The following is a 25,106-nucleotide window of genomic DNA, read 5'->3' on the forward strand; positions in this document are numbered from 1 at the left end:
TTCAATCCAATTATTATTCTTACATATACCCAAATTGGCTAGCAGGAACCTCTTCAATTAGTCTAATAAGGAAAAAACACATGAACTCTCTGTGTTCACAGAAGACATGATATGCTATGTGGAAAATCCAGAAGAACTGACAAAACATTTCTGAAATAAAAAGGTATACAGCAAATTGTAGAATACACGTCAGTCACTTTCCTATATACCAGTAGTGAAAAAGCAGAACATGAAATTAAAAACACAGTGTTATTTACATTAACACCTCCAAAAATTAAATACTTAGGTGTAAAATGAACAAAATATGTGTAAGATCTATATGAGGAAAACTATAAAACTCTGATGAACAAAATTACAGAGGAACTAAATAAAGAAAAGATATTCCATATTCACGGATGGAAATATTCAATATGTCAAGATGTAAGTTCTTCCTAACTTGATCTATAGATTCAATGCAATCCCAATCCAATCCAAATCCCAGTAAGTTATTTTGTGGGTATCAACAAAAAATTCCAAAGTTTTATGGACAGACAAAAGACCCACATATCTAACACAACATCAAATGAATAAAATGAAGTTGGAAGACCAACACTACCTGATAGCAAGATTTATTGTCATTAAAAACTGCTCTGCAAAAGACAATGTCAAGAGAATAAGACAAGCCATAGACTGGGAGAAAAATTTTGCAAAAGGCATATTAGATAAAGGACTGTTATCCAAAATATATAAAGAACTCTTAAAACTCAACAATAAGAAAACAAACAACCTGTTTTTTTCAAAATGGGCCAACGGAAGAGGGAGAAGGAGTAAGAAAAAGAGGAGAAAAAGAAAACATTATAACTGATGATAAGGCAAAGCAAAAATACTTGCGGTGCTGAAAGTGGAATATGGGTCCAAACACAAATCCATGAGACTTTCCTTGTTTTTTTCTAAAATAAAAAACCTAATAATACAAAAACTTTAAGTCATCAAGAGTCAAATTGTGATGAAACAAGTCAAGCTCGAATGGATGAAATTTAAATGAAGCTTGAGTGGATGAAAAGAAGTATAAGTTTTATCATTTTGAAAGTACTCTTAGGTACACAGGAAAATGTAATTATGTGTAACATTTCCATACTTAGTGATTCTGGAAAAATGTGTGACTTTAATTTCCTCCTTGGTTAAATTATAAGCTATTATATATTATAACATGATTGAATATATGCCATTTCAAACCAAGCCCAAGATAAATGACTCATATTGCAAGTTAATCTTTTTACATTTGAGAAGAAGACAACATGTTGGACCATTACTAAATCCCAGAGAAGAAAGACTGATGTATCACATATTCTAAATATCATTGAGTCAAAGACAATGAAATATGTTATATACTATGGTATTTGAGAATGTATGTGAGCTTTTGAATGGACTCCATGGTTCAGTACTATTAGGCCCTGATACATCTAGTTGATGCATCGCGTCATCCACCTGCCAGGAAGCCTTTGGAGAGCCATTTGTCCCTGGATCCAAATCAAATACATAACCTGACTGTTAAAAAATATTTTGTTAGACTGAATGACTAAGCCATCTTTGACAGGACTGCCAAATGAATTATGATGACAACAGTTGACTGCTTTGGGCCCTGGGGCAGAATTACCAAAAAGAAAAAGAGAAAAATCTGCTCTTCCTAGTTACTGATCTTATGCAGAACCAATGCTTCATTCTTTCTGGTATGAATCTTAGCTGAGGTCCAAGGTGCTTGCATTCTTTTGTTTTGGAACTTAACAGGATATAGATATCATTTATCCAGTGTGTTATTTGAAGGGGCATGTGCTCAAAATTGATGTGAAGTTGAGGCTTCATAGAAAGAGAGGTGCTGGAGCCTGACTTATCTACATTCAAATTTAAGCCTTACCACTTATCGGTCTTTTAAAAGTGGGATAATAATACCTATCTTTTGGGATTGCTGTAAAGGTTAGTGGAGAATGTTAAGTACCTGACATGTTGTAGGCATTCATAAAAAATACAGCTTTTATTATTACGATCTAACAACAATAGGCTGCTTCTAAAACTGCTAACTTCAAGGCTTATGAGGAAAAATATATGAATATGAGTATGTATAAGATGTTGGGGAACAGTCAACTGGGAAGTGCATAACCTGCCTAAAGGCATTCAAAAATAAAAGCAGTGCCACAATCACAAATAAAAACAAGAACAAAACCATTGTGCCAACCAGACCAAACCTGTCTTCCCATCGGTCTCGAAACATTAAAATTCAAATCATGCATTTCGGAATAGTTATCAGAAAGTATTTTGCCTTTGGGCAACTTGATATCCCAGACTTGAAGAAGCTTTGACTTTTTTTAACAGAGAGTTTTCCAATTCACTTTAAGCTTGGCCTCACTGCTTTGACCAACACGTTAGTGATGCCATACATTCCAACTTTGTTTTGCGCACCACCCCGCCCATTCAGAATACAGGAACACTTGGATATTCATGAGAGGAGTGATCAGTTCCTCTGACTACCTGAATCCCAGAAGGTCAACAGAACTAGAACAGAAAGGAAATGCAGACTGTGTTTCATTTCCATCAGGATTCTGTTGCCATTTTTGTGATTTTCTTCAGGTCGTAGGCCTTACGGGAGTATGTCAATTGCTATGACTTTTCTGAGATGACGTCTTAATCTTTTATTTTTAGTTTGGGTTTTATTATTCCTCTACACTGCATTTTAGGAAAGTTTTGGAAAATACAGACTCTTATCCATGGGAGGAAACTGCTTGAAATAACTATTGGTTTTTAGTGTTTTTTCAAAAATGGTTTTCCTACCGCAACTGTTTGGGAGTTTACTTTCTTGCAGAAGACGGGCTTTCTGAAAAATGTCCATTGGCAGTAACCCAATGCCACAATTACTTGAAATTAAGCCCTCAAGTTCTGCCCTTTCTCTTCCTTAAACACTGTGAACGGTTCCTCCCTCTGAGTGTGAGCAGTCAGTTCACCTCAGCGAACTTGCAGAAGCCGTCCCCGGGGCCCCAAGGGGCAGACATTCAAATGTTCACCTTGAAAGATGTTGTTAAGACCTGTCATTTTACATGTTCACTGAATCCCCCTTGTTCCCCGACATGTGGGGGACACAACAGAGGCCAGAGTGTCTTCAGAAAGAAGGGGTAAAGGGTGCATCCTGAGGGTCCTGGGTGCGCAAAGAGGCGCTGTTGCCACAGCTTTCCATGTCTGGATAAGGAACTTTAGACAGGAATGTAAAATTATCCAAAAATGTACCTAAGGATAACGCCATGATCAGAGCAAATATTCTAAAGAAATCACTCTTAATTCAAGACTGTCACGCTGACTCATTAAGTTGAATACATTTGTACTTCCTCAGAATTCATTTCACTCTTCAAATATATTTATAACAGTACAATTTTATGATCTGTCATATGAACACAAGCCTATCAGCCATAATTATTTTAATTCTTCTTGAATTTTTTCAAACAATGTTGCTACAAAGCACTGAAGTTTACTTGGGGTAACCTCATAAAAAGAGCCCCCACAATCGATGTTGCTATCTTCGGCATATTTTCTTCTACCGATGTTTTTATGGATGTTGATATATTTGAGGTAATACAATATATGCAGTTGTTTTTATTTTCACTTACCATATTTCTTCAACTTCTCACCACCCCACTCCAAATCAAACACTCAAATTCTAATTAAGGCAAAAAATATTATCCGAGGAACAAAAGCTAACCTTTAACTTAAGTACTAAGCCTCATGGGACAGGGACATTTTACAAAGCAGAATATTGTGAGCATCACAAATAGAAATCCAAGTGTAATCCTTGGAACTGCTGAGCTGAAAATTACTTTCTCTTGTCTGGAAGGGAAGAGATCAGATGTGACTCTTAGACCTGCTTTGAAGCATTTTGTTCAGGAGTCCCTCAGTCCTTCCCTATGTAACCCTTTAGATGTTGCCTTTCTTTGGAATTTTGTAGCTCAGTTGCCTCTTGGTTATGCTGTATTGCTGAGAATTGGAAGATGTCCCTGGTTCCCTGTGGTTTGGCTATTCAGAAGATTTACAGGTGGGTCTCTTTAGTCATGCCCTGAAAAGGCAATAAAATTTTAAAAATTGACTTAGAGGCCACGCAATTTAACATAATTCTACTTTCATTTCTCCTCACCTTATACATATAATCCATTAAGCTGTTTTATAGAGGCTAAATATGAAAGGACAATGGTACTATAGTATTTCTTCACCTGTTATCGAGACCACAATATTTTAATAGGAATGAAGACCCAAATGCAAATTTCCATTCTCTTTGTATAACATTTATGCAATAAAGAATGAATTGAGTACATGATTTTTCATTTCTGGAGTACTGCAGCTAGTAATGCCTGAGCTGCAAGGAGGAGGCATTAATCTATCTCGCAGCTAAGAAATGAAATGTCACTTAGAGGAACTTGTTCTTGCTGGCGCACTCTTTCATGGAATTCTCCATCAAAAAGCAGAGAGAAAAGTCATTCTTTTTCCAGTTGCATTATATCACAGCACATCTACTCTTTTTCATGTTCCTCCAGAGGGAATGCACAGAAGGTTCTGTTTCTCAAGGATACCTCATGTGACTTCATGTTTCACGTGAAATGATTTTTTAAAAAGGAAAAGTAGGGTAGGAGCAAAGGAAATATTTCTTCAAAGGAACATTTTTCTAATTTTGTTTCTCAGTAGCTGTTGTATTTCTGGGTTGGCATCTTGTTATGGGTTTGGGGTGGTGTCTCCGGCAGTGTGCGTGTGTGTATGTGTGTACTGATCAGTTCTGGTCACTCATGTTATTGAATGAGTTGTTTCTCTGGCAAATTAAGATCACAACCTTTTAGGTTAATTAAGTTCTCAAGTAATTTTAATAATTATAAAGCGTTTTTCCCTAGGAGGTGACTGAAAAGCCCTGAGCACTATTTGTTTAGCTTTTAAATGCACAACAATAATTTTTGTATATGTTTTTTTGCAAAATAGCAGACAGCACCATTAATTTTTCTGGTAGGAATGAGTACTTTAAAAAAATAATAATGTGTTTATCTACAGAATGCTGAGCTTAAAGAACAGGCTTACTTTCAATAAGCTAGATTTAAAAGCATTTATTCAAAATAATATAGATTTCAAAGAAAAGATTACAGAAACCTATGCATCATCTATGCTTTATAAAATAAAGCTATCTGTTGGATTAATGATTGTGCATTGAGCATTGACTCCCCTATACAGAATTTTATTGTTGTTAACAACCATTTGATCAATAAATATGAGAGATGCCCTCTCAAAAAAAAATAACATCAAAATATAAACTAACTAGGAATAAATATAACAAGGAATTGCATTATTTTTATGAAGAAATATTTAAAACTATTGAAAAACATTAAAAGGAAATTACTGTTTTATATAATAAACATTTGTGCAAATCTAAAAAAAGTAGAAGAATAAAAAAATAAAGCTATCTGTGGACATTTTATTGATTCTCCACAAATGTGTCTTTCTGTAAGCAAATATATGGTTACAGCTAAGGAGAGTAGAACCTCCTCTGTCGGACATTTCTTGGAGAGTCACTGTTCCTTATAGTGGGACATTTCCAGGTAATTGAGACTTTTCCCCTTAACCTACCAAGATTTTTCAAATATTTCTTTAAAATTGTACCACATAGGTCCCTCTTTTCTTAAAAGAAAGCTAATTTAATCTTTTAAACATAATTTAAACTCTTCTTTGTAGATGTGGGATGATAACAAGTCACAAGAGGGTTTTAAATATTTTTAAAATACATCATTGTTAACCAACATGACGTTCTTTTCTGGCTGCCGGTGTTCTGAGTCAGCTGAAGGGTATGAAGTGTTCAGCCTTACGAGTCCATCATGAAGCACAGGTGCCTCCTACATGAGGCCCTTCTAAATCTGAGGAGGGGCTGATGAGGCGCGCTGTCCTGCGTCTGCATCTCTTCTGTTACATCTCGCTGCCAGTATAGTTTACTTCTGAGACCCTCCAGGTCCCGCCTTCCTTGCCTGGGCCTTGCACTGCTTTAGGGCCTGGGAAACCAGAGCGTTCCAGGGAGTGGTGGGCCATGAAGACTGAGGGCTTATCTGTGAGTAAAGTAAACACAGCGCCAACCCTTCCCTTAACACCTGAGGGGGTGGGACTGTGGCACAAGCCAGGCCTTGCTGACCGGGAGCATTCCTTTTGCCTTCCTTTGCAATTCTTAATTGAGCACCCATCAGCTGAGCAAGCTGGATGAGTAACCTTTACGATAAAAATACCTCACTGTACCTTTAACTGGATATTGCTTCAAGACAGAGAGTCAGAAATGAGTAAGACTCTCCTACCTAATACAAAGTTGATGGCATCAGATTTTAAACAGCAGTGGTGTTCAGACTTGTAACAGCAGAATCCCTTTCCTCAGTAACTAAGTTAATGGAATTGCAGCAGGGCTTCCTCCTATTCATTCTGCAGCTCCTTCCCCCAAAAGCATCAGATCCCCTTCATAGGAGGCACCTCAGAGCCCAGGGCCTTGTTATATTTTTATCCCCAAACAAAATACTTGCTAATTTTTAAACTCAATTAATCAGTTTTTAATTCTCTGTAATAAATGTAAAAAGCCAGGATAGTAAAGAAAGACGTTTAGTAGCTCTAACAGATGATGTCACATACTGTTTTTCCCTTCTGAGGGGAAGCCAACCTTCTCCAACATTTCAGGATTTTAATGTAGAGTTATTTTTTGTTTTTTCAGCTTGGCAGATGTGTGTGTTCCTTGGCAATGAATTTCCCTACACGCCTTTCAACATCTTTCATCCATAGAGTAGCCAAGCTAGTCAAGTCAGCACATGTCATCCTTGAGGTAAGATGGACTGGGATCCTGTTATGGGACTGGTCTTGACAAACTAACCCTATTTTTAATCTCTCTGCACTGACTTTTTTGTTTAAGTAGTCTTGGAACTTTTATGCGATGAGGATAATAGCAAGACTTTTGAGTCAGAGTCAGAAACTTGGAAATTGCAATGACAATTGATGAAATATCTGTGAAATGTCTCTGAAAATGTGATGTATTATTCTCTGATTTTATAAAGATGTTTCAATTGAGGGCCCATTATGCCCCAGGCACTGTTCTAGGCACTGGGGATAGAGCTGTGAGCAAAACAAGGGATCTATTCTCATTAGATCATATATTCTAATAGAGACCAACAAATCAATAGATTTATTATTGTCATTACTTTTTATTACATCATCATTATTCAATAGAGAAACTTTGCTTATTTGTAACGTGCTTAATGTCTAAATTGTGAATATAAGAATTCTGAAGCTGAGTTTCTGTCCTGGCCCCCCTACCCTGCACTACCTGGATATTTACATAAGCCTATCATTGCATCTTACCAAGGACACTTCCTCACTTGTAAATGGGGGACCATGATATTAACTCAGAAGAGTGTTTAAATATGTTTAAAAGATGGAGAATGTATTTCATACATCTTAAAGCTCTATACAATACTACATTCTTAATCCTATCAGTGTTACCTTTCTACAGAGAAGCACAATGTATTGTCATCCTAGCCTTAGCTAATTTAGGATATCTCTTTTTTTCTAAATATGTGGTTTAAAAAAAAATGAAGCAAATTGGAAGCAGAAATGTCCACTGTTCCAGATAACATTCATATTATATTTAAGCTACATGCATAGCCATGAATTGGCCTGTGTTTTGCCAATGACAGAATAAATAAAAACTATTCACATATCAGTTCTCTGTTGTTCTGATTACAAGCTTATACATGGGGATGATTCATGATTTGCTTGCTTTTCAAGTCACAGTTCCAAGCAGCATCATTTGTCTTCTATCAGAAATTCATATTTAGACCAAGAATCCATGTGCTGATGTCTGTGAATGTTACATCATTTCTAGTCTTCGAAAGCTTCATTCAGACTGTAACATTTTTTAAGTGAATGATGCAGATGGCCTTAAAAAAAAGAAAAAACATTTCACTTACATCTATTTCATTATCAGAATGACTTTGCCCAGCAAAAGAGTCTTGCAATGTTGGGTGCAGAGTAGTTTCTTCCATAAATTTTGTCCACTAAATGTTGTAGCACATATTACTGTGTATTTTATATTTTACACATCAAAAACCAATCCAATCCCAGGAGAACCTCATGAATTAGAAACAGATTTGAACCAAATGAGAAAAGATAAATGATAGAAGATGGTCTTTAAGATGGGCATTCATTGATTCATATTTGTACTCAGGAAGCATGTTACAAATGGATAATATGTACCAGGTCTTCTATAAGGATACACCTGAGACATATTCCCTGTCCTCATAGAGAACTAACTTAATGAGGGTGTGAATGACACAAATAATTATAAAACACAAACAGGGGTGGTGGGGCAGGGACATGAGAAAAAGACGTGGAAAATATCAAGAGTGCAGAATAAGCAAATCCATGGAGAAAGGTTTGCATTTGCAGGGGCTGGGGGAGGGGGGACTTGGGAACTACTTTTCTAACAGGTATGGGATCTTTTTTAGGGCTGAGCAAAAGGTTCTCAAGTGAGGTGGTGTTGGCTGGGCAATCTTGTGAATATATAAAAAACAAATTGTATACTTTAAAAGGGTAAATGTTATGATATTTCCCTCAATGAAAAACAGACAAAATGCAGGTCAAAGAAACAATGAATTTTCCAATGTAATAAGATGTATTGATTTCCAAGGGCTGCCGTAACAACATACTACAAACTCGGTGGCTTGTAAATAACAGAGATTTACTGTCTCCGGTTGTAGAAGATAGCCATCCAACATTAAGGTGTCAGAAAGGCCGTGCTGCCTCTGAAGCTCGTAGGGGAGAATCTCCCTTACCTCTTCCTAGCCTACAGTGGAGGCCATTAATCCTTGGCACTCCTTGGCTTGGCACTGCCTCATTCGCACCTCTGCCTCTGTTGTCACATGAAGTTCTCCCTGTGGGTCTGTTTCCAAATCTAATCTTCCTCTTTGTATTAGGACATCAGTCATATTGGATTAGAGCTCCCCAATGACCTCACTTTAACTCGATTATATCTATAAAGACTCTATTTCCAAATAGGGCCACATTCTGAGGTTCCAGGAAGGACATGAGTTTTGTACCAGGTCTTCTATTCAAAAAATTGAACCCGTAACACTAGAACATAGAAAAGAAGAGTGAACTTTATAATAATGGACCTAAAGTGTTAATATTAGGGATTTGCTCTTAAATTCCTTTTTTTTTTTGGTATCATTAATCTACAATTACATGAGCAACATTATGGTTACTAGACTCCCCCCATCATCAAGTCCCCCCCACATACCCCATTACAGTCACTATCCATCAGCATAGTAAGATGCTATAGAGTCACTACTTGTCTTCTCTGTGCTATACTGCCTTCCCTGTGACCCCCCTACATTATGTGTGCTATTCATAATGCTACTTTTTCCCCTTGTCCCTCCCTCCCTCCCCACCCACCCTCTCCAGTCCCTTTTCCTTTGGTAACCATTAGTCCATTCTTGGGTTCTGTGAGTCTGCTACTGTTTTGTTCCTTCAGTTTTTTTCTCTGTTCTTACTGCTCTTAAATTCTTTGTCAAAATTAAGTTTTGATTTTTGAGCTGGGCAATGAACTGAACTAGCTAAGCAAATTAGTGTGGCAATACTGGTGAGATGATTTAGATTTACAAGAGACAAGAGGTAGAAAGACCAAAAAGGAAGAATTTGCATAAGGAACCCATGCCTCCAACACCACCTTTTTAAAAATTCACAATATTCTATAATTAGTCTGCCTCCAGGACATGAGAATGGTAGAAATGTTGATTGTAAGTATTGATTGTTGTGTGAAAAATTATACAGTAAAAAGGTATTTGTATTGCTTACCAGTAAAAATAGAAGTAGAGAGATTTAGAGGACATTGTAGAATTTGATGATGGGCTAAATATCCTGCCTGGGGAGGTGTTGCCAGAAATGGCTTGTGGTTTGCGTAAAATACTTATTCACTGCAATAAGGGATGTTGGAAGAGAAATAGGTTTGGGGTTGGGTGTAGATGGAAAATCTAGTTCCACGGAGGCAATGACTGGATTTGGTTCAACACTATATCCCCAGCACCTAGACCATATAGAAGGATTGCAGAAACATTCGATGAATAAATGAATGAACGAATGCATGTATGTTGAGTCTGGTATTGAAATGGATAGAGTAGTGAATGCATATGGGGACATGAATCAGGGAAAGTAGATGACACTTCCAGTAAGTTAGACTGAGAATGAGAGAGGAGTTGAATATACAAAAATCCCTCTGCCTTCCCTTCTGTTACCATGGATGAAGGGGGTCCATGCTCCTAACTAAGGCCAACTCTCCACCTGTAATCAGGATCCTGTGGGGAGGTAGTTTTCCTCTACCAACTTAAGTCCAGGAAAAAATAGCCAGGAGCCTACAAATGAACTGATAATAGATTAACTGGAGAAAAGACAAGGTATTGTACTTGGAGTAGGTCTGTGTTCAGTAACTCACTAAAAAAAGCTAGAGACAGAGGTTTATATACCAATTTGACAAAACAGCGGGGTGGTTAGGATTTCACTGGGACGGTATGGAAGGTTTTGTGGGCTTTTCAGTGCTAATGGAAATGGGCAGTCTATCTCCTTCCTGGCCCGAAATTTTCCCCTGATTTGGGCGTGTTGTGGGGGAGATGTAGCTGAATTAATCATGTGCAAAGGGTCAGTCTTCTTTCAAACAGGAAACTCCCTCAGAGGGTCAATGGCAGCTGCATTTTCAGGAGGATCTGCTTGTTTAGATAATGTTTCTTTCTGTGGCTGCTATCTATTCATGTTTTCTGTTTAAAATAATCTTCAAACCACCTTGGTGGGCTGCTGATTCCTGTAATTCCACCTCCTTTAGCCTGGACTGACAGGCACCCATAATACACACTCAAGGGACACCATCCTCACAGAAGGCACGTGATGGACTTCCCTAGAGCCGAGCGTGGCACCAGGCACGGCGCAAGGCCTCACCCCTGCAAATGTCTCCACTCAATCCTGCGTCTTTAGGTTTTCCTTCTCAGTGACATCATCCTGCTATATACGTAAGTGCTGTTTTCTCTCAAATTTTAAATATGCCTTTGCTTTTAATAAAAAAAACTTTAAATAGATGCTAGGTATTTGATAATAACTAGGAATCCCTGTGAATATAGTCCAAGAAGACCCTTGCCCTTGGGCATGAACAGGAGACTGCACAAATGCAATAAACACTGAAGGCTCTCTGTTCATTCCAATTACAAAAAGTCCTGGCTTCTCTCACAAGCCTGGTTTCCAGCCTGCTCAGAGATGAAGGGAAAAATGTAGCAATTCAGATCAGACAAGGACCTGGGTAAGAGGAACAATGGCCCAAGGAGACTGCCAGCAATGCTTCTTCATGTACCTGAAAGTAAAACGGTGAATTGTGATGGCTGGAAACTTGCTGTTGTCTTTGGGTAAAAATATTTAAAATTTTAGATATCGATACATGTAATTTTATTTCAAGGAAAAGCTGACTTAATTTGAGTGACTTAATTTTGTATGCATAGTCCTATAAAGTTAAAAAAAAGAAACCTCTAGGCAGTAATCCTAGTTTTAATCTAGTAAATCATAGAATAGAAATTTGACTTCAAAGACTTGAAGAAATAGGCTAAATACTCAACCCTTAGCATTGACTCTATATCACCTACAAGAAGCAAGTTGCTTTTGGAATAGAAGAGGGAGCATAAATATAATGGACTAATTTGTCAGATTTACCACATACCGTATAGATACTCTGAAAGCCAGTCCCCAGGCCACCCTTAGACTGAGAACAAAAATGAAAATACCAGCACTTACTTAATATTGACAGTCTTGGACACCCATAAACATAGCCTTGAAATTGCCAATCTTGCACTCCTACTGGTTACCCTTCCTTGTACAAAGCTAATACATTTCCTATTAATTTCCTAGTTAATTCAGAATTAACTAATATGTTTCTATAAATAGATACCACCAAGATTAAAAAAACAAGACGATAAAGGAAAATCATTTTTATGGTTGTTACTGTTGTGTTATTATTCTACTCGGTGTTGGATTAAATTATAAAAGGACCAAAATGTCAGTGTGTTACTAGCTCTGGAAAAGCGACCTTCTGAGGTTACAGTTACAAGACAAAAGAACAAAGAAAGGTCCCAAGGAAAGGCCCAGTTGGAGCAGTGGGGGGCTGCTCTACCTCTCTCATGTGCCTTATGCAAAGTTCCCTAAACTGCTAGTTTTAGAAAGAAAACTATCTGCTGGGGGCCAGTCCCAGGCATCAGCCTGCCAGTCCTGGTCCCTTCATTTTGGAGGCCACAGCCAATTGCTGAGATAGATACTGTTGTGTAGTGAAGAATTGTCCTGGCCTTCGTCCCTGGGAGGGAGCCTTTGGCCCCTTGGAATGGAGCGTCTTTGTTACTCATGGTGGGCCCCTCAGAGCACACCTGAATTTATTCCCGTGGTGACCCCGGTGAGCACCCGGATAATTTTCAGAATGGGGACTGCCACGCCTGCCAGAGAGACCAACTGTGGAATCAGAGGGTTGAGGCTTTCAGCCTGCAAAGAGGAGAGATGCTCGAGATTGAATTTAATCCCATGGCCACTGATTCACTCGATCAAGTCTATCTAATGAAACTCCAATAAAAACTCTGGACCTCCAAAGCTTGGGTGGGCTTCCAAGTTGGTGACATATGTCAATGGGCCAGGAGGGCCATGCATTCTGAGCACAGGGAACGTTTTTGTTGAGGACCCTCTCAGACCTCACCCTCTGCTTTTCTTCATTTGACAGGTCCCAGTTTGTATCCTTTATAATATAACTATAATCCTATGTATAGCACTTTCCCAAATCTGTGAGTCATTTTAGCAAATTATAGAACCTGAGAAGGTAGGGGGATTCCCAAATTTGTAGCTAGTTGGTCTCATACAGGTAGCCTGGGAACCTGAGAACTTGCAACTAGTGTCTGAAGTGAGGGGAGCCTTATGGAGCTCTGTGCCATCAACCTATGACATCTGACCTAACTGGATAGTTAGTGTCGGAATTGCATGGTGCATATGTACACAGAAAAATGTGCGCACCAGGCAGTAAATGCTAGGAGAGGAGCAGTGCTGGGGATGCACACACAGAAGCATATAACGCGAAGCCTTCTCCAATGACAAGACAAGTGTTTAGCAATTGTCGCTTCAGAGGACACTATGAATGTTTATTTTGTAATTTTAGAAGCAAAAAAAAGGAAAACCACCCAGCCAAGGATGATCAAATCAGTGTTTATGTTTTTGGCAGATTTTCTTCTACACAATCTTTTTATGGGTTTTTACATATTTGAGGTAATACAACATATGCAATTGTTTTTATTTTCATTTAACATGTTGCAAGCATCATCTCCTGACATTAAAGGCTCATCATACATTATACACTTTCATTTTAATGGCTGTACAGCCCACTATCATAGAATCACAGTGTGGTTTATATAACCCTTTTGCTGACTTGGGCACTTACATTGCTTACTGGTTTTTGACCTAACAAATAATGCTAAGATGAATATCTTTACATATAAATCTTCCTCCACCTTTCTGACTATTTCCTCAGGGTAAACTCTTTGTTATTGTTATTTGTTGTTGTGTGATCTTATTTATTTGTTACTCATGGAAAATCTTTTGACCAGCCCCACACTTAGGGGTAGAAGCTGTCAGAGAGGACAGCTCCATCTTTTGGCTATCTGTTCCTGGCTTTTTTCTTTGGCTCTCTTTATGCTCTTGGACAAGTTTAGCATATTCTGCAGCCTCTTCGTCATTTTTCTTACTATGTCATGTCTTCAGAGCAATATGCTGGTGTTACTGTTGCAGGATACTGACGCTTGGGCACCTAGCTTCCCTACCTTCTTTGTTCAGGGGTTTTCCATGACACAGTGGTGGACGTCACCTTTTTTAGAGAGAGAGAAAAGCACAGATTCTGCTAGCTCCTTGGGGCCCTGGGTACAGTGGTATCAATGAGTCCAGGAACCCTCTTCTTTCCTTTTCTTTACAATGACCAAATAGAGAACACTCAGATGGTCACCACAGTGCATCCCAAACAGATTTGCACTTTGTCCATCCTCATGGCCTACGACAGGAATGCCCCTCACTGAGTCAAGGCACTCTGCTTCATAGAGAAACTAGCTTGTCGTTCCTCCCACTGATTTGAACCACAAACCCTTCCATCTCTCACCCAGGTGTCAGCAGCAGCTTCTGTGACCATACACTTCAGTGATTTTCTGGGAGCCAGTGGCTGGGAAAGAGATGCTCTGCTTCATCTCGAAGCAGCCGATCACTTCCAATGTGCCACAAAAGAGGGTAATAAACCCAAAGGAGAATTACTTTGAGTAGAAAGGATTTGTTTTTACAACTCCTGAAACCTGATGCCAAATTAAGCTACAGAAAGATGAATTTACAGTCCGTCCAGGCATGGCCATGTGTCTGTCTATCTTAAAGCTCACTTGCCAAAAACTAGTTGATTTAAAAATTGGAAATTTAATAGGCCCCCCAAATTTATTCCATTGCTTTAATATGTATCATTTGACTACTTGGGGACTGGCAGAATGTTCTTGCTATCTATTAGTTAATTGCATGTTTTCTGTTAGAGAACTTTGTTCTAACACTAAGATCATTGGCATCTTAAGTGTTTAATGATTTGTTAAATATATCATATATAGTATACACACTGTAGATTTTTACTAAACCCTGATGTTATGATAGAGGTAACCTTATGATAGAGTGTTAACCTTTTATGAAATTAAGACATCAACACTTTGTGGGGTTTTTCCTAATTTTTATATTACATATGTGCTTGAATTTTGAGAAATATCTTTATGATATAAAGAAAATTTTTGAAATTTTCATTTCTGACTGTGTGTCGCTCAGATTGCCTTTCCAGAAAGGACTTCCCTGCTTAGGGACTATATATTTATTAGTCAACTTCTCTACCTTTCTTTCTTCCAGTATTCTCCTGGTTTCCCTGCTACCTCCCTTTGCTGATTTCTCCTCATTTATCTAAGCTTTCAGTGGGGGGCTCAGTCCTTGAACTTCTCTTTTTAGCCTCATTTCACTAGTGAGTTTGTTCAATCATATGACTTCAATGTTATAAGTGTGCTAACAACCAAAAGTGTAAATATGCACTCTGGACCTCACCCCAGAACTCCAACCTCTTACATCCAATTGACTACCTGTTGTTACCACTTCCATGTCTAAAAGGCATTTCAAATTGGACATGTCCACAACCAAATCTGTCTCCCCGAGCCCCCTCCGCTATGGTCTCTCTTGTCTCCATCGAGGGCACCCCTTCCTCAAGGAAGCTCAGGCAAAGTCTTCCTTTCTCTTACATTCTATAAAATCCAATCTATCAGAAGGTCACAGAAGCTTCAGTGGCCCCTGGCACCCCCTTCCACTGCCATCAGCCAGGCTTGGCTTCCTTCTTCTAGAACACTTGGATCACTGCAGAAGCTCCAAAATGATCTCCTGCTTCCATTCTTGCCCCCGTACACCGTTTCCTCCATCAAGCAAAAAGTGTCATATTATTCAGTTAATTCCCTGCTCAAACTCTTTCCATCACTCCCAGCTTTTGCTGAGTGAAATTCAGAAGGAGCCTTCTAATCACATGACTTCACAGACTGTATCCCATGTGACATTATCCTTTGCTCACTCGGCCTCAGCCAAGGTGGCCTCCTTACTGTTCCCTAGGCCAACCAGGTGTGCTCCTGTCTCAGGGCCTTTGCACTTGCTGTTCCTTCTGCCTGGATGACTCTCCCTTGAGATATTCTTATGGACTACTGTTTTGCCTCCTTTATGTTTTTACTAACACACCACATTCTTAGGTCACCCTTAACCACCCAATTTAAACCACTTCCCCATCCTAGCAATCCCTGTGTCCACCTTTCCTATTTCTTTTATTCATTAACAGTTTTCACTTTTTAATATACTACAGAAATTGTTCATTGGCATTGTTTATTACTTGCCTCTCCCCATCACTTAAATAGAATATAAGCTCCAGGAAGTCAGGAACTTGTGTCTGTTCTGAGATACTTTTGTAGCTCAGTCTTAGAACGGTGTCTGGCAAGTAGTAGGCACACAAAACGTGTCTGATGAATCATTTGTTGAATGAATCAAAAAAAAACATTTTAGGCCTATTAGTTAGGGCTTAGAATGTAATTCCCAGAAGAACTAAAAAAAGAAAAAGGTTAGAATTTCCTGCTGGAAATGAATCCACGTTTGGAGAGTGGTGCTATGGGGCACCTCTTTATAAACCCTTTTATACCCCTTGATTGTTTTTATCCTGGAAATGTATTACTGTGATAAAAGCTCAACAAAAAAAAATATTTTAAATAAGCCAATATGGCTGGAAAATCATAGGATGAAGCCATGTAGGAAGGCCAGCCAACAATAATTTACTTTATAGCAAATTGCTTTAAATCTGTTTTGAGAGCAAACTGTTGAATCTGCTAGTGGTTCATGCAGATGGTACAAAACAATAAACTTCTTTTTGATGTTGGGTGTAATTTTAAATAGAATATCCTTTATCATGCTTTCAAGTGACTTCAGTCTACATGTATGGTCAAGCTTTAAAGCATTGCATTAAGTTCTACGTATTTCATGATGAGCGTAAAATATACGGGGATGTCATTGTTCAAGGCATTACATAAAACGTGATTTCTTTATTTTTTCAATGTGGGTGGAGAGAGAATAGAAATAATTTTCATACCCAGATAACTGGCGTATGTGAATGCTCGCTAATTTGAAGAGGGGTGTGGGGAGGAAAGGATGGAACAAACAAAAATAATTTTGTCTAAGGGAGCGAGTGACATATATTCAAACACTTGCTTTTTCAAAGTCCTCAGGCTTGTTTCTATTCAGTGTCGGCTGAGCTTTGGGGAAGGCTGAGTCCCACCATGGCAGACTGCCATCTTTGTCAGAAGCAAAGAGCTGTTTACATTCAAGGCACATAATAAGTGCAATGTGAAGTGAAAAACAGTGTGCGTTCTATTATGGCTGATTAGTCCATTGTACACTGTTACAACTAACATCTTCCTTGTGCCGAAAATAGCAGGGAGTCACGGGACCTCAAGCAGCATGATCCATCAGTACTGTACTCTTTCACAAGATTGCCAACAAAAGCTGCCTCTAACTTCCCAGAAACATAAAAGGACCACTTATTCGTTTCAGCGTCCTCCAAAATATGCAGTTTATCCGAGCTGTTAGGAAACCTTTCAGAAAAGGAGGTGCAGAGAACACATAGCTTCTACAGCGTAAATCTGTCTTCCCAGTAGCGTTTTCCTGATATGATGCTCGATGCTTGATATGAACATCATAAAAGTCAGGTCAGTTGCTGTTTCACTGGCAGCATTAACTGCTTCTTAATCCTGGTACTAGTGGAATTAATGTATATATTGATGCATTGACCACCAGTAGCCTCAATAATAAAATAAACCTGCCTGTTTGTTGTGACAGAAGCAGAAGGGTGTGAGTGGTACGAATACGTTCTGAGGCCCAGGTCATTTCCTCACTAAGTCAATAGCTCTTTTCCGTGGAGGGGAAAAACAAACGGCCTTCTATTCTGTTGACAGCCGGGAAGAATTTGCATGGCAGTAATCCTAAATCCAGAGGCAATCTAGTACAAACTCAGCATTACCTGTGCTGAGACTCAACTGACAGGCACATTCTAACCCCACCTCCAGTAATCCTCTTTAGGACTGCACAAAGTAAGGAAAGGGTGTGGTGGAGAGGCCCCCTTTTTTATTACAACCACATAAACTGCTTGTGTAAATGTTTCATTAACAAACTGCTGGACTAGTATTTTTTACCATCCTTGGCCTGCCTCCCCACGCCTCCCACCCGCCACCAGCCCCTTGGTACCCCGCTCCTTGCTCCAGCATGACTGTGTGATTTACACATGTTCAAGAGAAACATTCCCACACCCCAGTGCTGTTCCGTGACAAAGGGAGGGGAGGGGCTGGGAGAGATGTTTGAACCTATTGTAGACATTCTGATTTACAATTCTCTCTCTTTACCGGTTTTAAAAGATAAATGGCTTCCACCCACTTATCAGTTTATGTTTCATCTCTGTGTTCTTGTAAGTGGCCTTGGTCAGATAATTTGAGGCTGGTCCTTTAGGAGACACTGTTAGATATTCTAACAGTCTAAGAAAAGCAAGAATTCCAAGGTATATCATTGTGCAAAGAACCGTTTACTAAAGCTCAGAGAGGCCAAAATAGATGACTTACTTTTTTTTACCTGGCGTATGCCAAAAGAGGCCCGATATTTCGTGGAAATATGTATCCTGTGGTTTTTCTCTGTAATCATCTCATTACAATATGATGTTTTGTGGGGTTATTTTTTTTAAGCTAATCTACTAAATCCTAACAGGTTGCCTGATGTTTAAAATATGGCCTTTTGGCATAAAAATAAGTTCTCCTTCCAGACAAGCAAGACATGCCTATGGCCCCTGCTCAATTAGTCACTATCTAGTAACAGGATGTATTGATGAAACTTGAAGATACCGAATCAGTCTGTTAAAAACCAAGTTTAAGTTGAAACACTACATAATAAAGCATCCAAACTAGTACTACTGGGCCAAATCCTTAGAAAATACATTTACATTACATTCCAAGGAACTCCAGACTTTGCAAAATTAATACCTAAAGAAAACCAAATACAAATACAAGTGCCTTTGCCCTGGGTGCCATTCTTGAATTTCAGTTTTCTGTGATCATCTGGCCACAGCTGGGTCATTCAATTTGGGGCAGAGAGCACCATTTGGGTGAGTTGTGTGTATTGTCTCCCAGCCACAGCTATGGTCTGGTTTCAAAGTGAATGGATTCATTTAGATCAACAATGCCCAGGAGGATAGATGTTTAAATGTAGTCAACCTTAGAAGCGTGGAAAACATCAATACCTTCATAAAGCCACTTTGATTTGTATTGACTATGGTTGTGCTGTTAATTCATATACATCATTGTTTACTTCACAGAGCTTTTAACATGACTTTTGATTTATAGAAATGGTGATTCAATTTATACCAAGAAGTGGTAAGCTCAGACCTCCCCCAGATTGGTCGTTTCCCTCTGATGTGACAAAATTGAAAGAGGAAGTCTCTGGTCACAGCATAAATAAATTGTGTGAGTTTTTGTGCAGTTTTTTTTTAACTTTCATAGTAACAGTAATAGCAAAGCAGATTATCCAAATAAGGGGAATCAATTATCTAAGCATGTTATTCATGTGTTCATAGCAAATCCATTGATTTGCACTGGGGCAAAGTCCACAGGCTCTATACATTTCCCACTCAGAAAATCTGTATTAGGCAAAGGAGAAAATTTCACAGATGGGGCCTTATTCTGTCACTTGTTTAGTGCCAAGCCCTGAGGGGCTTTTATTTACAGGAACTGCTCGGACACATTGCAAAAGCTCCGTAAATAACATGCCCTGTTCTGTGCAAATAATGAGACCTGTATTTGGGTGAGAGTTTTAGTTTGTTCCTTTGACACTATGTCAAATGGAGACTCCAAAACTTCTTTTCTAGCAATTCATTTATTTCTGAGCCACCAAACTAAATGGCTTTCAACCAAACTAAATGGGCTTAAAGTGACCAGAAGTGGATTTTGTTTGCTTATTGGTTAGTTACCGAAGTTTAAATAAGGATTGAGATATTTTGGATTTTCTTGTGTTGAAGTCATACTAGAAGTGGAATAGAACCAGGGTAAGGATTTTATCAAGAAAGATGTGCATTGCTCAAGAAGTTGCATGAAAATAACAATTAAGCAGACACAGAATTCAGGCTGCAAGAAGACAAAATGGTGATGGATAAGGACGGGCCCGAACACAAGATAGCCATGGCTCAGGAGAAGTTCAGTTATGGTGGAGGAAAACTTAGAAAGCCTTAAGACAGCCCAGAGTCGTCTGCATCTCACAGTTAATTAAAGAAGTGAGTGAAGGCATCAAGACTTGCTCCCTTCTGCCTGAATAATTTACTGTCTGTATCCATTATTAAAACCCCTTACTTCACCACAATGATTCCCAGCTCGAGAAGGATTGGTCTCAGAACCAGGAGATAAATTGTAACAAGGCCTACAGCTATATTAATAAATTGAAATGAACATTTATTTGCTCATCTAATTAGAACTGTAGTTTTTCCAAATAGTGTAGTAATACATTACCTTGACAGGCCGCACTACTGAACTTTTTGTGAGATAAAATGAACAGGAGGGCTTTGCCCCAAATTTGGGGCTTCTCTGCATAAAAAGTTCTTTGGTCGCTGCTGTTCTTTGAAACCATTCATTCCACCACTGTGCTGGGCAGATCCTCTCTCTCCAGGATTGATGGGAGCTTAGCTTTTGAGGTACTTCGTCAGAGGGCTACAAAGAATTGTGCATATAGAACGCCATTCTTCTTTTGTCCTCTCTCTCCTTCTAAAGTGTGGCAGGAGATAAAAAAATAAGAATTTAAAGATTTTCCCCACCCCCTCCCCACCCTATTCTCCCTTCATTAGAACTGCAAAGCATTAGAGCTCAGGGTCCAAGAGGCTGTGCTTGGGGTCTGATGCCTGACTCAGTCACTAACTTGTGCATACCTCAGCTTCCCTCTCTGAAAAATGAAAATAACAGCACCCATCTTTACAGGGTCCATAGGAAGCTTAGAGAGGATGTCTGTAAAGCGTGGCACCCACAGTAGGTACCTGTCAAAGGAGAGTGCCATTAGCAGTCAGCAATTCTTGCCCCTCCCTTCTCGCAACATTGATTTAAAAGTCGATGTGTCACATTCGCATGGCACGGTCTTTGTAACATAGCTAGCTCTTAATTTCTGAACGACAGAAATGAACATTGCAGTATATTGACAAAAAACGCTTTCAGTATAGCAAAAGTCCTGTCTCCTCCAAATAGATTATAAAATTTCAGATGACAAGTTTACCACCTCCTGTTCCTGGTATAGGGCCTAAGACATGGTAGATGCTCAATAATTGGCTTTTGGCTATAGTGACAGGTGTGGTTATTATGGACACTCCTACAAAACAAACCCTTCTCAACTGTGGTCTATGACACTCTGAGGCCTATAGAGGCCAGGGAAGGCAGACCCTCTTCTTGAGTCCATGCAGCAAATTCAACTCCCTGCTTCTCCAGATTTCAGTCACATTGTCCAGAAGAGGAATATGCTCTTTCTTTCTTCCAATTAACAGAAATTGTACTTACTATATACTGATTTTAAATTTGACATCCAGTTGATTCAGCACTCTTCATTTGATAAAAATGGGAAATTTTTAAAAAATTAATTTCTGGGTTGCCCAGATGAGCATCAGGTCCCTTACTCCAGTCTCCCCTTTGCAGATAAGATAGGAAATTGCTAATGATTTCTTCTTTGGCAGGTTCTGGCCAAGACCACATCATCAGAAGGACTGTATTAGACTCAGTTTGAGAGAAAGAACATTTCTCATTTTCCTGCAGTGTATTCCAAAGCTGCTGAACAGGACAAACTTAACTTAAGTTTGAAGCATTTTCTGAAAGGGAAATTTAGAAAAGAAGGAAAACAATTTGCAAAGTATTAGATGCCTTACTGAGAGATCTTGTGGTGCTCCTTTGCAATGACTCTGCTTCCAGGCCAAGAGTGTAAACTAAGCAAATCAGTATCAAATTTTATGTTATCTAAACAAATATGGAATATTGTCCTGCAGTAGATTCTTAATGAAGCAAATGAAGCAGTATTCAGTTTAGACACGTCTTCAATAATTCCTTATGTTATATATTCCATGCAATGTTTAAAGACAATATGCATTGGGAAACTATTTTTATGGGTTTTAGTAACTTTTTTTCTATTTAAAACTAATGCAGAGTTAAGGTTAACAGTCTAGTGAATGCAGAAGTCTGTAAGTAAAAGATTAAAAGTCCTTCATTTCTCATACCAGGGCAACCAGTGTGCTACCTAGTTGTAAACACTATTAATAGCTGCTTGTATGTGCTTCCAGAAACTTCCATGCTTCTGCAATTATATACTTCCTGATTTGTTCTGTGTTATACAGATGAACTAGGACTGGACATATTTTGTAATTTTTCAGAACTCGGTATAGTTTGGATATCTTTCCTTGTACATCTCTCTCTTTTTGTTTTTAAGGGTTACATAAGGTTTTTTTAGCATAGATATACTGTATTTTATTTAATCTCTTGTTGATATTTAAATTTCTTGCATTCTTGCTATTACAAATAATGCTCCAATGAACATCCCTGTAGCAATATATTCATAATGTAATATTTGAATCCATTAATTCATCCAATGTGTGGTTTCAAAAAGGTATTGCCAAGTTTTTCTCCAAAAAACAAAAATATTTGAATCAATTAATTCATCCAATGTGTGGTTTTAAAAAGATATTGCCAAGTTTTTCTCCAAAAGTTCCAAAAGGTAGATTTTAAAATGATTTTCCCGCTAGCTAATAGGATGCTTCTATAAGGTTAGGAATACAATTAAAATCTAGTCAAGTCAACACTGGATTTTCAGAAGGAGAAGAGAAGAGGAAACCAAAGATACGGTCCTCCGCTGCACAGCTCCACTTGGAGCAAAGGAAAAGTTGGTTTATTCAACCCTTTCTTGTCAGAGAGCCCACAGCTCTTGACTAAGCACATGGTGGCCCAGATTAAAGACCTTGTGGTTAGCAGTGGCCATATAATTAAATTCTGTTTAATGAGGTACGTATAGAAATACTGCATACGACTTCCAGAGTAAGCCTTTAAAGAAAGACAGGGCCATCTTCTCCCCACTTTTCCCCCCTTCCTGCTGGCTGAAATGCTATTGTGGTTGAGAGTCATCTTGGTGTGGTTGAGAGTCATCTTGGATCACAGCAACACGGACGACACCTTGGAGATGCAGAAGGAGTAAGATAGAAAAGCAACGTGGAGCCACATACCTCACTGCCTGTCCTGCTACACTCAGACTTTCTCTAGAGAGAGAACTGAGCTTCTGTTTTTCTATTTTGCATTGCATTTTTGGTCTCTGTTCCAGCAGTCAAACATATATCATCACTAATAGAAGGATCCAAATTTGGACGTTCTCAAACAACTGAGATTGTAGGTCTTGGGCAAAAACACCTCTCTGAGCAATGCTGTATTTTCTTCCATGTCTGTTTGTAGACTGTGTGCCTCCTGAATTAATTAATCTCTCCATAATTCTCTCCATTAAGGCTTTGATAAAAGCAGCAAGAAGGGTCCAGCACATGCCAATGTTCTGTATTACTTAAGAGTCAGTAGGTTGCTTTCCTACAGTCTGAAAAAATGTTTTGCCCTGTTGAATATGGATCAACGAGCTTTACCCACCTACAGTAGTGCCTTCACTACCCTCCTTCTTCCATTAAGCACATTAGGCAAACTAGGTTCTATTGTTTAAGCATCCTCTACTCCGTGTGTCCCCCACCAGTTCTGATATCACATTCTGTTTCAGTTGGAAATTACATTTGGCTGTGCAAATCAAAGACCTGAAGATTAGTGGCTTAAACAATTTAGATTGGGAGAATACAAAATCTTCCATTGGAGGGAGAGGGAGGGATGCCTCACATAAAGAGAAGTAAAGAGGACCCTCATTGCTGGCTTGGAGATTCCCTTCACTTCGTCCTCACAGTCTCCTGCAAAATGGCTAGGTGATTTCAGCTACTACAGGAGAACACACAAGAACGAAATGTGTGCCTCCAGCTGCTTCTGTCCTGTTTTAAGTTCACTCTAAGTAACTTCCTCGTACCTACCACTGACCAGATGTGTGTTCTGTGGCCATCTCTCACTGCAGAGAAGACTGGAATGAAGGCCTTTTAAACTGGGCACAGAGCCACTTCCACCAAATCAGGGTTGGGGCTCTCAAGAAAATCAAAGTAGAAAATTGTTTTATTTTGCACAGGTTATGATCCATTTGAAAATCTTGCAGGTATATTCCAATGGAAGATTTTGTATTCTCCCAATCCAAAAAAAAAAAAAATCCCCTTTTTATTACCCCAAATACGTATTGAGCTATTAAAGGTCACCTAAATGAAATGCTGTCACTAGAAGGGTCCCTCATTTGGGCACCTCTACTGAAATGCTAAAAAGGCATATACTCCCCAAGCAGTATAACTTGTGATCATGTTTCAGAAGTAATAGAGCAGTGCATGAAAGAGCCAGCGATGGCCTGTGCTCTTTTCTGGGAGGCTTCTTTATGGCATGAAAGTAGAGGACCTTGTGTGTTTAAAGAAACACATCAGGGCTACTTTCTGAAAACAGAGACAGAAGAGGAGGGTAGGAAATGAAAAGGAGAAAGGACAAGGAAGGGAAACATTAGACTCACTGACGGGCCTTGGTTAGGTGAGCTAATCATTCCTCTTCTCCCTGAAACCTGAGGCGCTGCACTGAGGAATTTAAATAAAACATGCTGTGTGTCTTCAGCAGGGTGTTACTGATGTCCTGTGGTCACTGTCATTTTTCTTCTTCTGGGAATTCAATTTGTCCCTGTTATGCCAAGGTCATGGATTGAGGAATCTTAGTGGCCATCAGGGCTCTGCCTCTGAAGCAAAGGGTCAGTGCATTAGTACAAAAGGGAATTAATCCAATGTGCAGGCTCACCAAACGGTGGTTAATTCATTTAAAAGGAATGACCAGGGTTGCTGTTCTAGGTTTCCATCTGGACAGTCAGAAGCCTCCCTTCTCCCACACAAGAACTTCATTAATGAATATTCAATGGGAAGTATTACTTCATTGTCAGCTTTAATTGCTAGTTTTACCTTATTAGTAGAAGCTTTTCTGTGGCTGAGCCTGACATACATTTGTTTGCACACTGTTATTAGTCAAGACTCAGTGAAGTCTTGTAATTAACACCTCTACATTATCTCATGCAGTGAAAGCAAAGACAAAAGCAGATGACTCACTTTGTTTTAGCTTTGCTCTTGTTTTCTGATATAGAAGCACTTAAGGAGAAGTGTAAGCTCATCAGAATGCCATATGGAGCCAACAGAAACCATGAAAGGGTTTTCAGGAAGCAGTGCATAGAAGTTCATTAAGAGAACAACACTACAATCAACATGCTGATTTAAAACTCTACCTGGCACTAATAAATTGCACCAGGTA

This window comes from Manis javanica, chromosome 14, assembly GCF_040802235.1.
Source record: "Manis javanica isolate MJ-LG chromosome 14, MJ_LKY, whole genome shotgun sequence".
NCBI lineage: Eukaryota > Metazoa > Chordata > Mammalia > Pholidota > Manidae > Manis > Manis javanica.